Here is a 16,914-nt window from a genome sequence, read left to right on the forward strand (position 1 = left end):
GTGGTTACGAGGCAGCGAAATTCAGGTCCACAAATACCCCAAATTCTAACTTATTTACATTCAATTTTCGATCCGTTGGCGAGTATTAGAAACAAATATGTGTCATTACACCGTGGTAATAGCAATCATCCACACACACACAAATAGAGCAGATTTCTCTCAATCTTAAATTTGGAGACACTTAAGCAATATATCAACACGTCATACATTACCTAGGATAACAGCATATTTCCAAAGCGCAATTCACAATTAGGTCACATGATACTTCGTACTGCGTCTGGAAGCTATACCTACCGCAGCTGGAGCACCTAGAGCCACAACTAAGAGTTTATGTAAGGAATTGCTGTAACCACGCAATGTCTACATTAGCAGAGTAATATTGTACACAGATAGGATTCAGTACACACAGTCACCCGTAGATATAACCAACAGTCATCCTGTTTAGACAAATGCTTGCAGGAGGGGGCTTATAAATGAAACAAAAAAAGAGGATATATTAAATTTTATATCTCCGCATCTGCTATCTTGGATTTCAGTACTTCCGTGATGAATTAACGCCTAGCTTATAAAGTTTAGACCTCATCCCTCTGGCTATGAAGCCACTCGTAGTATAGTAATTGAAATACTTATTTTTATTTAATTTGAGTTATTTAATGAGTTATGTGAATTTTTGTTTGAAATTTATGAGTTTATTAATATAGTAAAATAATTTAGATATTTCAAGGAAGCTAAAGGCTTCAGAATAACAAGTAGGTGTTACGTTATTCAGTGTTTTATTTTTAGTAGTATACGTACAAGTTTTAGACCGTAGCGGTATCTTGCGTTCTGTTAGCTCTCTTTCAGTTAGAATCTTGGTTACATTTATGTTTGTTATTAAAAAGTGTTATTTGCGAAAGTTTAGTTTCGAACGATTTACTAATAAAACAGCATCGTTATTTATGGATTTTAATATCTGCAATTATTGAAGTGTTACGATTTTACATCTGAGGCTGTCTGGTCTAAAAATACTAGACTGCACGTACTATAATCTTGAAGTCACTCTCAGTTCAACAGCAGTTAAACAATTTTCATGAAAATGTTAACTTCCAATCGCAGCGCAGAGCGATCGGCTCACTGTCATTTATTTGAAGAATTTCACTGACTACATTGCGGCAATCTTCTGACTTCCAGCGTGTAATCTGACGTGAAAACTTGAGTACGACGAATGTAAGGTGTCAAGACACTTATTTTCAGTTCTGAGTGCTTGAAATTAATTCTTCTTAAAAACAAATAGTATTTGTTCACCGAATTAAACTGAGCTTGCTTAATAACAGGGCTTGTGATTTAACAATTTACAACGAAAACAAGCTACGTTACGTGCGCTATTACTGTTCCAAGGCATTGTAATGAAGTTTGTGACTCGTCCTCCAGCTTTAAATAAAAATAAACTGAACACGACCCTGTGAGTCTAAGACATCGCCACCCGCCAACTTAATGAACTAAAATTTAGCAATTACGAAAGACTATAAATAGGAGGAAGAGTCACAGGTAGAAGAGAATGTCGGGATGCAACCCACAGAAATATGACACAGAGCTAAACGTCTCGACACACCAGTCAGGAAATCTTTATCTTCATTGGCTCAACGGTGTGCTCATTGGCGTATCTGAATTGTTTAAAAACTAAACCCTGTGAATATTCTAAAGGAATGCGTTTCAAACGCGGCAGATAAATATACTGTAAAAGATACGCTGTGACTGAACTTAAAATCAATGAGTGGAAAGAAAAACAGAATCGCAAAAACACCATGAAGTGATCCAGATTACCAATAACCTTAATTCAGACGAATAGCTTTCAGTTTCTGGTAGTATTTTCGTTCTCCATCAGTTTCGCTTAGTGGCTTGTGTTGATCAACAAACGATTTTCGGGTGAAGTATTTTAACAGAAATTTAAAACAAGCCATCTCTGTAGGCTATGTTATGGCCAGGATTTTAATAATGCAGTGCAGACCAGAGCAGAACAGTATATGTAGCTTAATCCCATGCGCCAAAATTAGGTATCACGTAAAATACGGTTACATTAGCTCGAGTTAAGAGGAATGTATTCAGATGTTCGAAGATACACACAACTGTACCTCAGTGATCTATTTCCAGTGCTTTAAGAATACTGCACAATTATGGGCACGTAACTCTTTACGGTATTATTGTTTCCGTTTCTAAACTTAACATTTTTTTCCGAAACAGGTGGACATTTGAGCGGGACCATTGGCAGTGCGGGACCCAAGTATGTGCTGCAGGGATAAACCGCCCCTCATTGTGTTTCTCTGATCATCGTTTAGAAAGATAATGTGTACCAAGTTTCTTTTATCTTTATATTTATATGAGTGTATACGTTTTGGAAAGTTAAAGATGTAATTGAAATGTGAGGCCAAAATTGTGTCCCTAACCCAGTTTGAGTCTCAGAATCATTTAAAAAAATCTACAGTGATGCGACAGAGACCGATAACTACTCATTTTGTCCAACAAACAGTAATGGAATGTATGAAGAAGCTTAACAAAGAGCTCACATTTTACCAGAGGGCTCTGTTTAAAGTTATAACCTCACACATTTTTTTCTTGTCCTCTCACATTTTTATCTCCTGATATTTGCAAAATTCACTTGTTGTATTTTTTTAACTTGTGATCTATTTTATACATAATTTAACCGACCCACTTTCGATATTCACCCTACAAGGAGAGTATTCCAAAGTGTAACCACTAATTCTTAACTCTTCTATCTCTACGATTATGTGCTATTTAGACAGAAACAACACATTTACCTCTTCAGAGACTGGTAAAGCCTTCGAAACAAAAGAAAAGTTAGTCTCTCTTATTCCTTAACCGTATGATTGTGACAGTTTTCAATGATTTGTTATAAAATTTGTTGGAGTTGGGCCGGCCGGTGTGGCCAAGAGGTTCTAGGCACTACAGCCTGGAACTGCGCGACCGCTACGGTCGCAGGTTCGAATCCTGCCTCGGGCATGGGTGTGTGTGATGTCCTTAGGTTAGTTAGGTTTAAGTAGTTCTAAGTTCTAGGGGACTGATGACCTCAGAAGTTAAGTCCCATAATGCTCAGAGCCATTTGAACCTTTTTTTGTTGGAGTTGTTTCCCATCTCTATAATTTCTTTAGGATTGTTGTCTGGACCCAAACTGAGTGAAAAACATTTGATTCTTCGACAACGCAAATCACATGAATTTCTGCTGTACTTGATTATGGCCTGTGAAAATTTTCTGCAAGAATCTTAGCTAATTTTTCCTTTCCTCTTTATTTTGTTGGCGAAACTGTTCAGGACTAGCTACGAACACAATTTAATCTAATCGTAACCAGATATGGTTTGTGTGTGACATTATTGTTGTCTTCGATTTTAACGAAAAGCTATAGGTGAGTAGAGCCTGTATGAAGGCAAGCGTGAAAATTTACTGGCCTAAGACAAAGCTTATCTATAATTATTTCTCCATACATTTCATTGCGATACTTTTTATACTTTTGGCGTCTGTTTTGCAAAGAAAATATACTAAAAGTCTGCAAAGGTTGAAAACTCTACTATAAACCTGATGCAATCCTTTACACATTCAACTTCTTTTATCTATCTATTCATTAGTTACCAAATGTATTAAGGTGACAACTACTACAGGTACAAAATATCAAAATGGTTTTCGGCGCTCTGACACAGTTTCCAGTACCATCTGCAGGTGGCTGTTTAGTGCAATAGTCCACCTACACTACAACTTTATATCCCCATATCGCATCTACAGTTTGTTGCATCACCTCACTGTCATTCTCTCGTACGAGAAGCCTAGTTTTGAAATTCATGAGCAGTCTTGAAAATGGGGTTCTATTTTTCTATATCTTTTATGTGATTTTTCCTGTGAACTTCGCATTTGTAATTTCACAGGCTCTAAATATGTATCTTATATGTAGCATACTATCAAAATGTTTGTAGGGGAACACCAGAGCACCCCACAAGAAACTCCCTACTTGTGTACCCTGTTTTACTATAATTTGAATTTTCATAACCTTCCGTTGTGCATCCAAATGAAACGTGGAGTACACTCCTGCATTTATTTCACAGCGCATATCACGAATGAAGGTGCTACGGTAATTATGACACTAGACACTCTTCGGAAATCCTTATTTTCGCTTATTTGACTCATCAAAAGTTGTTCAAGGTCAAGCTGGCACACTTTATCCAATAATTCCCGGTCCTGTATCCCCGAATTCCTAACCCTTGTCTACTTCTCGGTATCCTATGGCCTGGATGTTTAACAGATCCCGGTTCATAATCAGACCTACAGATTAGTAACTTCTGTCTATCCTTAGATATAAAGTAGCATTTATTTCGGGTAGCAGTCAGAATACAGAATACTCTGCAGTCCATTTGTTCACGAGGCTACACCCTAACTGTACATGGATGATCCATGTAAAGTAAGTCCAAAAGTGTTACCATACATGCACAAGACTAAAAAGTGCACAATATCAGTCAGAAATGTATAAAGTATCTTACGCCTTAGTGATATGATAAGGAACAGTGCTATACACTTTACATGAGGAATCAACAACGATAAAGAATTGTGCTGGATGACTGCAGCATCTCTTGACTGTAATATCATTGCTATAAACGAAGGAGGCGGATAATCCATCTACTGTAGGTGCAAGTAGATATTCTGTGGGTGTTCTGTTCCAAAGTGTGTCACCGATGACGTCATCAATGAGTCATACGATTGTACCCCTGACGAAAGTCAATTACCCTATAATAAAATAAAGGGAAATTCAGATTTTGGCAGGAAATTCAAAAATGGTGGTAGTAAAAAAGAAAAAAACAGACAGGGTTGTTGTCCTCAGTACCAATTGGCGGGAAATGCAAGATGGCGTATTGTTATGCTGACTGACCTGGAATGTTGGCCCTTGCTCTATGACGTCGCAATCCAGCTCAGACATGTCGGCCTCTTTACAGCAGTGTGAGACCCAGGTACACAGGCTCAGCTCTGGGCATACAGGCACAGGTTCTGTGCCGCGAGAATGCGTTTTATGGAATACTGACCCTGACTCAGTGATGTGAAAGACAAAGGATGTTTGTGCAGATCCAGGCATGTCTGCTGAACAAACGATTTCTCAGCAGAGGTCAACGGCCCATGGCTCCTGCCAGCACCACCCCGTGTGAAGGCCTGTAACCGAGCTGACCCCAGCCTCCATAGGATTGCTGAATGGCGGCAGGTGACAGGCATCGTACATAGCAGGTCAGTAGATTTCGACATTATTTTCGTGGTGAAATCAACGAATAAAGCACCAAAATCAATGAAATTTCCACAACATATCAACTGATCCACATGCCTGTATGTTACCACATTTTCCTGTACAAGCACCATTGCAATTCATTGGAAATGATTTAGAAGTGTAATGTAAATGTTTGATGCATATGTCAGTCAGGGATTCTCTGCCGTGTCTACAACTACTCGACTATTCGCAACACTTGTGAGTAGTAGACTTTCTGGCTTCTTCTGCTAAGCTAGAAACGAACTTCAGAAAAGTGACTATGCGGATTGGTATAGATTCGATGCGAATCGCTGCAAAACCAATTTCAAAGTAAAATTCAGTGACACTGATGCAAAACTGTACATTTAGGTTGCATCGCTTCTAGATGACAGAATTCATGAAACGAAGATGCATGTGAAGTGCGCCATCTTAGCCACTGGGCTGGCTAGTAAGATGTATACTGGTAACAGAACGTTTTTGTAAGTGGAACCGATAACAAACTCTGAAAAACTGCTAGTTTGCCACAGAGATTGGTCTAAACCAAAACATGTTTGAAATACCTGTGGATTGTCATCCTCAAGACTTACAGAGATCTGGAGGATTGTCGTCAACGAATCTGTCACTATCTGCGTCCGTGCTCGTGCGTCCGTACGCGTGCGTCCGTGCTCGTGCGTCCGTGCGCGTGCGTCCGTGCGCGTACACACACACAAAACTTTCACGTTTCTTTTAGTAAGCTACAAAACTATGACCTTAGATGGTCTTTATTAGAAATAATTTAGAATTCCCTCGGAGACGTTTGAAGTCTATTTCTGTCGAGATGTGGGACATTCTCTCCTATATAACGAAATTTATTCTGAACAGCTGTAGGTAATGCCCAGCTCTGAAAACTGTATAAGACTACTGTATAAGACATGCAACTGGAATTTTGTACTTTGTATTTCCTGCAGTACTGTTCTATTGATTTCACTTTAACGTATGTATGTACGGACTTTTGTATGTGTGTGCAAACTGTTGCCTTTATTAAAATCATAGTTAAAGCTGTATCGTTTATTGGTTTCGTAAATTACAGGAGAAGCACGTTGGAAGTCTCATTTCTTGGGAGCACTAACAAGCCATTATATCACTAGCATCAGTATTCGACCAAAATGTGTGTGGAACTATCAGTTCCCTATTACTTTTGATTTTTAATCTGGAGCAGAAATGTGAGCGCTTTAACGTCATGGTTCAGTAATTATTATTACCATCTGTCAGAAGTACACCTGTTCTGCGAGTCCGGAATTATAGTAGAAATGTAAAATGTTCGGTGCGAATTATTATTGAAATAATGCCTACAACCAAAGGTCCACATCCATGGTGCTAGTCCTGTTTGGATTTGCCCTCTGGAGCCAGAACAATAACAAAATATATCCCATCCTTTTCAACCTAGCAAGAGCTTGTCCAATCCGTGTAACACAGAATCACGACACTCCACTGGGTGCGAAAATTGGTGGGCCAAAAATGCAGAATTCAGTGTCGTTGGTGCGATTTTCGTTCTAAAAGCGTAAGACTACACCTGGAAATGGGATTGACACTAATACAGACGGAAATATCATAGATTTAGATACGCTATTCGTTGATTTCACCTTAAAATTGACGTAGAAAGGCAACGGCTTGCTGTATGTATGTCACCTGCTGCTGATTAGAGCTACAATGGTGAGAACTGATGTTAACTATGCACTGTAAAACACACAGTGAGGTGATGCCCGTCGGTAAGACATTCATTGGAGCAAGCATAAACTCTTACCTGGAGAAAGGTATTACGCTTATTTAGGTGCAAATTTCATTGGTTTCGGTACTGAATTGTGGTTCCGTGCCTCAGTCTGCAAAAATGGAACCGCTATAGGATCGCTTTGTTATCCATGTCCACGTCTGTCCGTTTGTCTGTCTGTCCGAGTATTAGGAACCCTTTTTGTTAGGAACAGGTAGATGTAACAAGTTAAAATTTAAGCCACATATTAAGGTCTTCAGTCAGTTGTAGATGTAAAATGTTTAAGCTTCTAGGACACGAAAATCAAAAGACAGCGCTATTTATGTTGCATATTTTGGTATTCGAAAAGTCATTCATCAAAACCTATACACTGCTTCCTGTTGACCGCGAATCATGCATTTTGGCAAGAACCAAGTTTTCACCATGCTAGTGACTAAAACAATCCGACAAATGTTAATTTGTAATTACATAATACACAAAAATATTTTTTGAGATTTCTATCCAGCTGTCTGTCTGTCCGTCTGTTAAGCCCCTTTTCCTCTGGAATAGTTTGGCGAAATTTGTGTCACATTCTCAGATCCATGGCTACCTGGTGTTAAACAAGGTGTAAGCTTCTAAGTCAATGCAATCAAAAGATACAGCAATTTACGTCACTTCTTTTAATACTCGAAAACTCACTCATCACAGTCTACAGGCTACTTCCCAATGACTTATAAGTATAATGAAGTTTCGTAAGAAACAACGTTTCACAGTACAAGTAAAGCAAAAGAATCCGAAAACTCTTAAATTGTAATTGTCACAAAAAAATACTTTTTGCCATTTGAAGGTACATTGCTTTTATCACCTCACGAAAGCGTAATGGAAGTACATTACTGCATGCAGAGATAAAATATAGTCATGATTTACTAACAAAATAAAAATGTTTTATTAAATCTCCTCTCTCTACATATATAAACCGAAGTCCCCTGCACTTTTATTTATGAATGTAAAGGGTACTCTGAGGAAATGTAGACATTTTGATACGGTCATGGAATTCCCAGGATCAACAATATGTTGCCAGTATCGATGTCGATAATACACAAAAATCATTGACATTCTCGATTTCCATGATGGATGATCTATACATATACACACATCAAAAATGTTTTGCATAACCCCAGTTCCCAGAATTCCTTAAGACAGATGGTGACTGTGGATTTTGTATCACAGACACAGACAGTCCCTTTGACTGTTCAGAGATGTCACTAAACCCGCCCAAAGACGTAAACAACCATGCATGAGCAGCTCCTATTAGACGGAGGGGGTACGACAGCCGATCAGTTCCAGTCATTCCACCAGAAAGCAGATACACAGCTCATGTTGTCTGTAGTTCAACCATGCCTAGACTGTCAATACCGCGGTTTGATCGCGTCCGCATTGTTAATTTGTGCCAGGAAGGCCTCTCAACAAAGGAAGTCTCCAGGCGTCTCGTAATGAACCACTGCGATGTTGTTCATACATGGAGGAGATGCAGAGAGACACGAACTGTCGATGACGTGCCTTGCTCACGCCGCCCAAGGGCTACAACTGAAATGGGGGCCCGCTACCTACGGGTCATGGCTCGGAGGAACCCCGAGAGCAACGCCACGATATTGAATAAACGTCCAGCTTTGCAACCACGTCGCCATGCAGTGTGGTACAGATAGGCCCAGCAACATGCCTAATGGACCGCCAGGATTGGCATCACGTTCTCTTCACCGATGAGTGTCACATATGCCTTCAACCGGATTATCGTCAGAGACGTGTTTGAAGGCAGCCCGGTCTGGCTGACTGCCTTAGACACACTGCCCAGCGAGTGCACCAAGGTGGAGGTTCCCTGCTGTTTTGAGGTGTCATTACGTGGGGCCCACGTACGCCGCTGGTGGTCATGCCATCTTCCCACCGATAGTGCAACCATATTGGCAACATATTGGTGAAGCATTCGTCTTCATGGACGACAATAGAGGATGGGTTACACTTTCGTACATACAAATTTTCATTGATTTTCATACTATATTCAATGCTTTCAATATCGTTTCGATATCTTCACAACTGATGTAGTGACGTGAGGCCTGTTGGTACAACATTCATTGCAGCAACTATAAGATCAAGCCAGGAGAATGAATTTACAGTTGTTTAGGTACACATTTCATTGATTTCTGCACTATACTCACTATATTCAACGCTAAAATTCAGTGTTGTCGGTAAAATATTCGTTCTGAAAACATAGAACCGCACATTGAGAGCAGCAGTAGGTGGAAATTTCATTGATTTCGATATGTTATTCGTTGTTTTCCCTATGAAATTTATGTGAAAATCCAATTACCTGTTCTATACACGTCGCCTCTCGCCATTTAGAAATCATCAAGATCATTTACTTTTTTTTCCTTTATTGTAATTTCATGCCGCAGCCCCACGTCGGCAGGGGAGGGCTGTCAGTGGCACAGTCCACCTATCTTCAGCCGAGTGACTTAACAAAAATTTTAACAAGGGAACTCATATATAAAAGTGGCGAGGGAAAGGGGGATATAAAAACACAGTAAGTGGATCTAATGGAAGTTCAAATATAGGTTAACGTAGGGAAATTCAATGGGGAACAGCTAAAAAAGACGACATAAAGTTAAAAGAACACAACTGGCAAGTTGTGGGGCGCTTAAAATACACTGGAGTCACACATGTCAAAAGTCGGCCATAGTATAAAAACACACAGGGTGGAGGACACTTAAAAAACCACTGTAAATGATGGAGCACACATGACATGACCTGCCAAGGGACAGGATGCCTGAGAGGAGGGAAAAAGAAGGAAGGAAGGTGCAGTGGAGGGGGCTGAGAGGAAGAGGAAAAAGGGGGACAGGGGTCGCACCAAGAGGCAGGTGACAGGTGGGGCAGGAGATGAAGAGAGAAGAGATGGCAGGAGGGAGCACAGAGACACAGAAGGGGGCATGGGAAAGGGGGAGGTTTAGGAGGGAGGAAAAGTGCTCAGGGGAAGGGAAGGAGAGGGGATGGGGAGCCAGAGAACTTGGGGGAGGGGGGGAAGTGGAGTAAGAGTTGGTAGGAGGGGTAGATGTCAGGATGAAGCTCATCATCAGAGAGTGGTAGGTGCTGGAAGTTGCATTGGGATAGGAGGTGGAGGATATGGAGATGGGGAAAGGGCAGTATGCAATGGTAAAGGCATGGCAAGGGGTTGGGGGTGGAGAGGAAGGGGGACACCAGGGGGTGGGTGGGATCAAGTCAGCAGATGGTGTACACAGTGTGGATGTGTGGGGGAAGGGATGAGGTCATAGAGGATGCACGTAGGGGATGGAAGGTGGATATAGAAGGTGAGGCAGGGTGCATGACGTTCTAGTATTTGGAGGGCTTTATAGAATGTGGGAGGGGTGTAAATCCAAGTGATGCTGGCATAACAAAAGATGGAGTGGATCAAGGATTTGTAGGTGTGAAGGATGGTGGAAGTATGAAGTCCCCATGTCTGGCTGGACAGGTGTTTCAGGAGGCAGAGTCTATTGTGGGCTTTGTGTTGGATTGTAAGGAGATGGAGAATCCAAGTAAGGTGACTCAAGGGTGAGGCCAAGTTACTTCAGGGTAGGAATGAGGTGGATAGGACGACCATAAATGGTTAAGTAGAAATCATAGAGACGGAACGAGCGGGTGGTGTGACCTATGATGATTGCCTGGGTCTCGGAGGAGTTGATATGAAGGAACCACTGGCTGCACCAAGTGGTGAACCGGTCAAGGTGCGTTTGGAGAGTACATTGGGGCCGTTGAACTGTCGGATCAATGTCCCGAAAGCAGTGTCATCAGTATGCACCGTAATACACCCTTAGACGTAAAAGCTCTGTGACATGATGGAAAATTAGACTGGCCGTGATTGGCTAGGTTGTGAGATGACACTGGTGGCCACCACCAATGGCCGTTTGCACTAGACATGGAAGCATGTGATTCATATGACTGCGTCTGCTTACAGAAACACAACTCTTTCCCTCGCACTGTGGAAGTGTGATGCTGAACTCTTGGATACATATTATGGAGACAACTACATGGCGTCTGACTGTGTTGGAGATGGTTGTTTAGTTTTCGTCTAAGAATCTGCTGTACAAGTATGGTACTGACCACTATTCTCATAGAAAACATCACACATTCCCCTCACAAGTTTTTACCACATTTTGCTGCATACAATTGATCTGTAAATAAGTATAACTACGTTTCATTCTCGAATGTTGTTGCTACATGCCTGGTACATATCAGTTCATTCTTATGATGGCTCTGTATTCAGAGGAATCGCACAAGTGTCCACTACCAGGAGGATGAATGCACATCTTTAGATTTTTTTAATTTCCTTGCAGAAACCTATGTGTGAGTTATATATTATTTTCGTGCTCCCTGCGTCTTTCATGTTTCCCATCATTTTATTTCAAGTCATTTGGATTGTGGCTGTGATTGCAGTGCTCTCACAGTGACATGCTGACACTGGTAATCGGAGGTTGTACACTCCACTGTGCATCAGGTTATCAAATCGGTAGCACACATTTGGGGCCTCTCTGCATGTAGCTGACACCGACAGATAGTGGGTTGACTGCCAGTTGTCAGGGTCTTTGTCTTGAGCGACACGGCGTGTGCAGTGGCTGACAGCTCTGGCCAACTTTCTGGTAGTAGCAGTGATACATGATGGCTGACTTCTGGACCACAAAAGGGAGTTCCCCCTGGAAAGGTATTTGCTTAAATGAAGATGCAAGTGGGGAGATCCAAACTTGGAGTTAAGAGAGACAGTATATTGTGACAATGAGTAAATAGTAGCAGGGGTAAACGAATCAAGTAGGACATCTTTTGCCCAGGAGACATGCCTGGACGCTGGAACATCTTTAGTCTCTAACGTCGCAGATCCAGGCCTAGGACTTCGATTCTGACGTAATAAAACCTGTACCAGAAGGTCCAGAGCTGCGCCTATATACCTGAATTCTACACTGTTCTAAACACTTAGACAGGTCCGTGCTGGAATGTGGTGACGTGGCTAGACAGTCCTTTTATTCCAGCTCTGGGGCAATATGCCAGAATTCTACAGTCTGAGGTGGATTGCGACATTGTAGAGCCAGGGCCAGTATTCCAGGCCAGCTAGCATGAAAACGCGCCATCTTGGATTTCCAGTCAATTTATATTTACAAACGGTAAGACATCAGCTTCCTCATTACAGTTGATGCCAGTGAGGGTACGCGCCAATACGTATTCTATGGGTGTTTTGGCCCAAAGTGTGTCTGAAGACATTGGTGAACGTGGGATACTACCCCTCTCAGTTTCTTCTGTTTCGTTTCTCTAATTCATTCGCCTTCATAGTGTGATTTTTAATATCCTTAAGATTATAAGGCGACGCATCCAGTTTTTAATACTATTCATTTTTCCATGTCTCTGTATCACTTATGGTTACATTTAAAAAACAGTGTCAAATGATAATACTAAAATGACTAATTTACTCATGCATTGACATACGAAAGTTTTTTTGAAATATTGCGACAGCTTGAGATTTTACTCTTCTAAACCGACAATTCTGTATTTTCTCTGTAGGATTAAGTAAACATTGGCTAAACAGAGTAGAAACTCTGCAAGGTAAATGAAACAAACCAAAACGATTACTGACCAAAAAGGTGGAAATAAATTTCTAAATGCTACGTGGGTTGTACTCAATTTTTTGCGACGATCTACGAGGCTGATCAACAAAGACTGACTTTTTCATCGGGGTTTATTATTCCATTTCAATGTTTACATGATCTTTTCGAATGTACTCCCTCCCCCCGACTTCTTGACTGAACTTGTTATAGTGCCTCTGCCAGTTCTCGAACACATGGTGCAGGCCATTTTTTGTCAGGACCTTGAGAATCGCCTCACTTTCCTTGCGCACTGCTTCAGTGTACTCACAGTGAATGCCCCAAAGCCTGGTCTTTAATGATGGAATAAAAAATTCGCGATGTGCGTGATCATGCCTATAAGATGTATGCTATTCACAAGTAATGTTGAATTGAGCCAGATAAAGCATTACTTGAATTGCAATATGAGGCAGCAAATTGTCATGATGATGTCGCCACCGAGTCCGAGAAAGTTCCGGTCGTTTCCTTGTAATGTGCTTCCTCAGTTTAGACAATACTGAACGTGTAGTATGCTGGTGTAACTGTAGTGTGAGGGGGATCTGCATTCTGGTAAATCATTCCATGAAAGTCAAAAAAATTGACTACCACCACTTTCCCTGCAGATGGAAAAACATTAGCCATTTTTGGGTTGGACATGCTGGTGATTTCCACACTGTGCTGGCTCGTTTTTCTTCAGGATCATAACGATGCAGCCTTGACTCATCAGCTTGATAATCGTTTCCACAAATGCATCGTCTCCATCAGCAAAGAGATGTAGCACCTCATGGCTGGCCCCACTTGCACAGCCTGTTGTTCAGCAGTCAACAGATGTTGCACCCAACGGCTCGTATGAATATGATCAAGCATAATCCTAAAGGCACTGACATATGAATTTCTCAGAGGTTCACGGAGGTTACGTAGTATCACCTGTCGATGTTCACGGACAGTCACAGAAGCTGTGTAGATGTGGACTTCAGTCACTGGAAATGCCGAAAAACCTGGCCCTTCTTGATTATCACAGACAAGCCGGCCCACTCTGAAGTCCTTGAACCACCTAAACACAGTTTCACGAATTAATGCATCTTCGCCGCACGCTCGCTGCAGCTTTCCGTAAGTTTCAGTGGCTGTATTGTTTAAAGGAACACAGAATTTTATTGCACCGTACTGTTCCTCTTGCGTCAATTCCATTTGTGGGTATGCGAAATGTAAAGAGCGTCTGCAAAAGAGAACATTACTACCAACCTTCTGATACAAGAGTGTGCCTCCAGTGAACATTACAGATAAAAACTCTCTCTTTTCACATATTCATGGCACAGACTGAAGACCATCTCAGAATCTACAGGGAAAAATTAGTCTCTGTCTCTGTTGATCAGCCCTCGTGTAATTCTGGGAGAGTCGTTCGTTTCACCACACTCCACAGACGATAAAGAACCTTAAGTGGTAAGTAAAATACGGTGATAGTTTTGTCATGGATTACCCGTGTTTCCTGCGATAAAAGAAGGGATTCCTCCTAACAATTACCTTGGAATGGGTGAAACAAGAACTAATGAAGTATATACAACTCTTCCGGGTCATCACGATAAAAGAAATGCATAAGAAGAGGCTGACATCACTAGATAAGATTCTGTTCTAGATACTGATATGAGGCATGGGGAAACGTCGATTTAAATAACAAACTGTTGGAACATGTACACTTTGCGCTCCGTGATTTGCACGAACTCACACATCTGAGACATACTGAAATCTCATTACCGAACCACGTTCCAAGAGGAGTCAAAACAAGAGCTCACAGCCCATTGTGGAGTATCGTGCGTTGACCCGTTTTTATTTTTTAATTTTACAATTGAAGAGAAACAATGGTACAGCAATCCATGCTAAGTTGATAGAAGTGTACGGCGACAGTTTACTGTCATGTGACATAGGATAGGGCATAGGTGGCCCAGACGCTTCCACTATGTCAAACAAGTCTGAATAACAAAGACTTGACTCACAGACCATCTCTCTGTGGAGAAACAGGAATTGCAAGATAGAAGTAGCACCTGGTTAGCGATGACTGGTGAATCACTCCTAGATGATAGTGTAAATGGATTTATTTCAATAACTTGTATGGAATTTTGAATCAGCCAAAACTTTCCGTCCACTTAATTCTGCACCTACTCATACATATTTAAGAAGATTACCGGAACAGGCATCAGCAAAAACATTGCAGAGTTGTCACGCCAATCCAAACGACACCACAGTCGAGTAACAGACCCCTAGGAAAAGGGACAGAATGTGCTCGTAGAGGGGGGAAAACATCGCAGGAGCGGCGAAAACTCCTGACAATATTACGAGGAAAGGTTAAAACGTAGCGGAGATCTATTTTTGCTCTACTTTTCAGTTCCACGACGAAACCCCAGCTATTTCTGCACATGGTACAGTCTCTAGGCTACCAAATTTTGTCTCATCCGCTGTACCTTCCTGAGATGGACCCCAATAGTTTCTTCCTCTCCCTCTGGCTGAAGAAACAACTGCGTGACAGGAATTTCCGGAATCAAGATGAGGTGATTTTTGGGGTGGAACTCCTCCAGACCAGCCAAATGCAGAGTTCTAGAACCAAGATTTCCCCTAAGTCATTCATCGTTAGGAGAAATGTGGCACATTGAAGAGTAAGTATGTAGAGTAGGGATAACGTTAGCACCAAGTTTCATGGTCGAAGCTTGGCTATTTCGAGTAGCTCATTAAGATTTTATGAGCTTGCCTTTAGCGTTATCTGCAGAGTATACTCACTGGGAAAGTGTTGAACAAACAGCACTAACCAAAAAGAGGTTCTTTCCATTCACAAAAGTTTCTCAGAGCAAACACGAGAAATTTCCATCTGGTCAGCTTTTAACTTAATGTGTTACTAATCGCCATACCACACACAGTGGGAATCAGATACTCACCATCAATGTCTAACCACGTTCCCTCAGTCTCCATGTCTTGCACACCTATATAAGCAAGCTTATCTACCTCATCTTTTATCAGCTTCTGCAGCTTTTTGTATACATTCATACTCTCTGGCACTGCTAGTCGGCCTCCTTCCTGCGCGCAGTAAATCCTTGCATGATGGTACCTCCGGTGAAATCGATAGACGGCGAAAAGTCCTTGTGGCGCGACATAGATGTACGTACGTGGCAAGCGCGGAACCGACTCTGTGAAAGATCAAAACTCAATTCACGGCCCTAGACAAAGATCAAATTATTAATAAAGGATCTGTATAAACACCACTTTACGTATAGCGACTCTCCATAAGCATATTGAGAAAGTAATAAAGTACTCACCATCTGTGCAGGTAGATAGCGCCTTATTTTCCTGAAATTTTACCATAACAAAATGAGCATTCATATCAATTTATTTATTTATTTTATTGATCTATTTGATATACGGTTAATGGAACCACAAGTGATCACTATTACATCTAATAAGGTTTCATCTTCATTTTATCTTAATACTTAATTTGTAAATGTTCCTCGACGTAATTCTATCACAACAAGCCTTACACATGGCCCTTGTAAACAACTGTAACAAACATAGAGTAAAAGGAGACAACATGTTCCAATGAATATTTTTTGCCCAGTAGTTTGGCTATAGGGTCTTTGGCTCATACTTCATTTCCAAATGGTTTTGAACCTTGCGATAGCAAACCGTGTTCCTGCTTATTAATGACATCATTTATAACTGTACCACACTTTGCAAGTCAGAATCAACCTACAAATTTAAGATTTCCATATCTAAACCGTCTGTATCACTTACCAAAAACACAATAATCACTTCATGGCATTACTGCTACAAATTATAGGTTAGTCAACGAGCTTAGTTCATCAATATCTGTACAACACTTAAAAGGAAATAAAATTTGTTCTATAGCATCATAGAACACACATAATCATTACTGTTTATCTGACTTATGGCTTAAAGTGCACTTATCAATTAGAGTATTTCGAACATTGTACCAAAATAAACAATGTTATTCCCATGTCTAAATTTGTGAAAAACTCATCATCCTTTGGCTAAAACCATCATCAAAAGTCAGCTCAACATTACAATGACTCAAATGCTAGGGTATTAACTTCATCTTGCAGTACAAAACATTTGTCGTCCTCTGCTGATAATGCTAACATATGCTGACACACAATGGAGGCTACATCAAAGTACACCTCATATGTAATCAATTACAGAAATATTGTAACAAATTTCCCCATACATTGTGAATTCATGGTGGATGTCACTGTGGCAGCAACAG

The sequence above is a fragment of the Schistocerca piceifrons genome, chromosome 4 (genome assembly GCF_021461385.2).
Source record: "Schistocerca piceifrons isolate TAMUIC-IGC-003096 chromosome 4, iqSchPice1.1, whole genome shotgun sequence".
NCBI lineage: Eukaryota > Metazoa > Arthropoda > Insecta > Orthoptera > Acrididae > Schistocerca > Schistocerca piceifrons.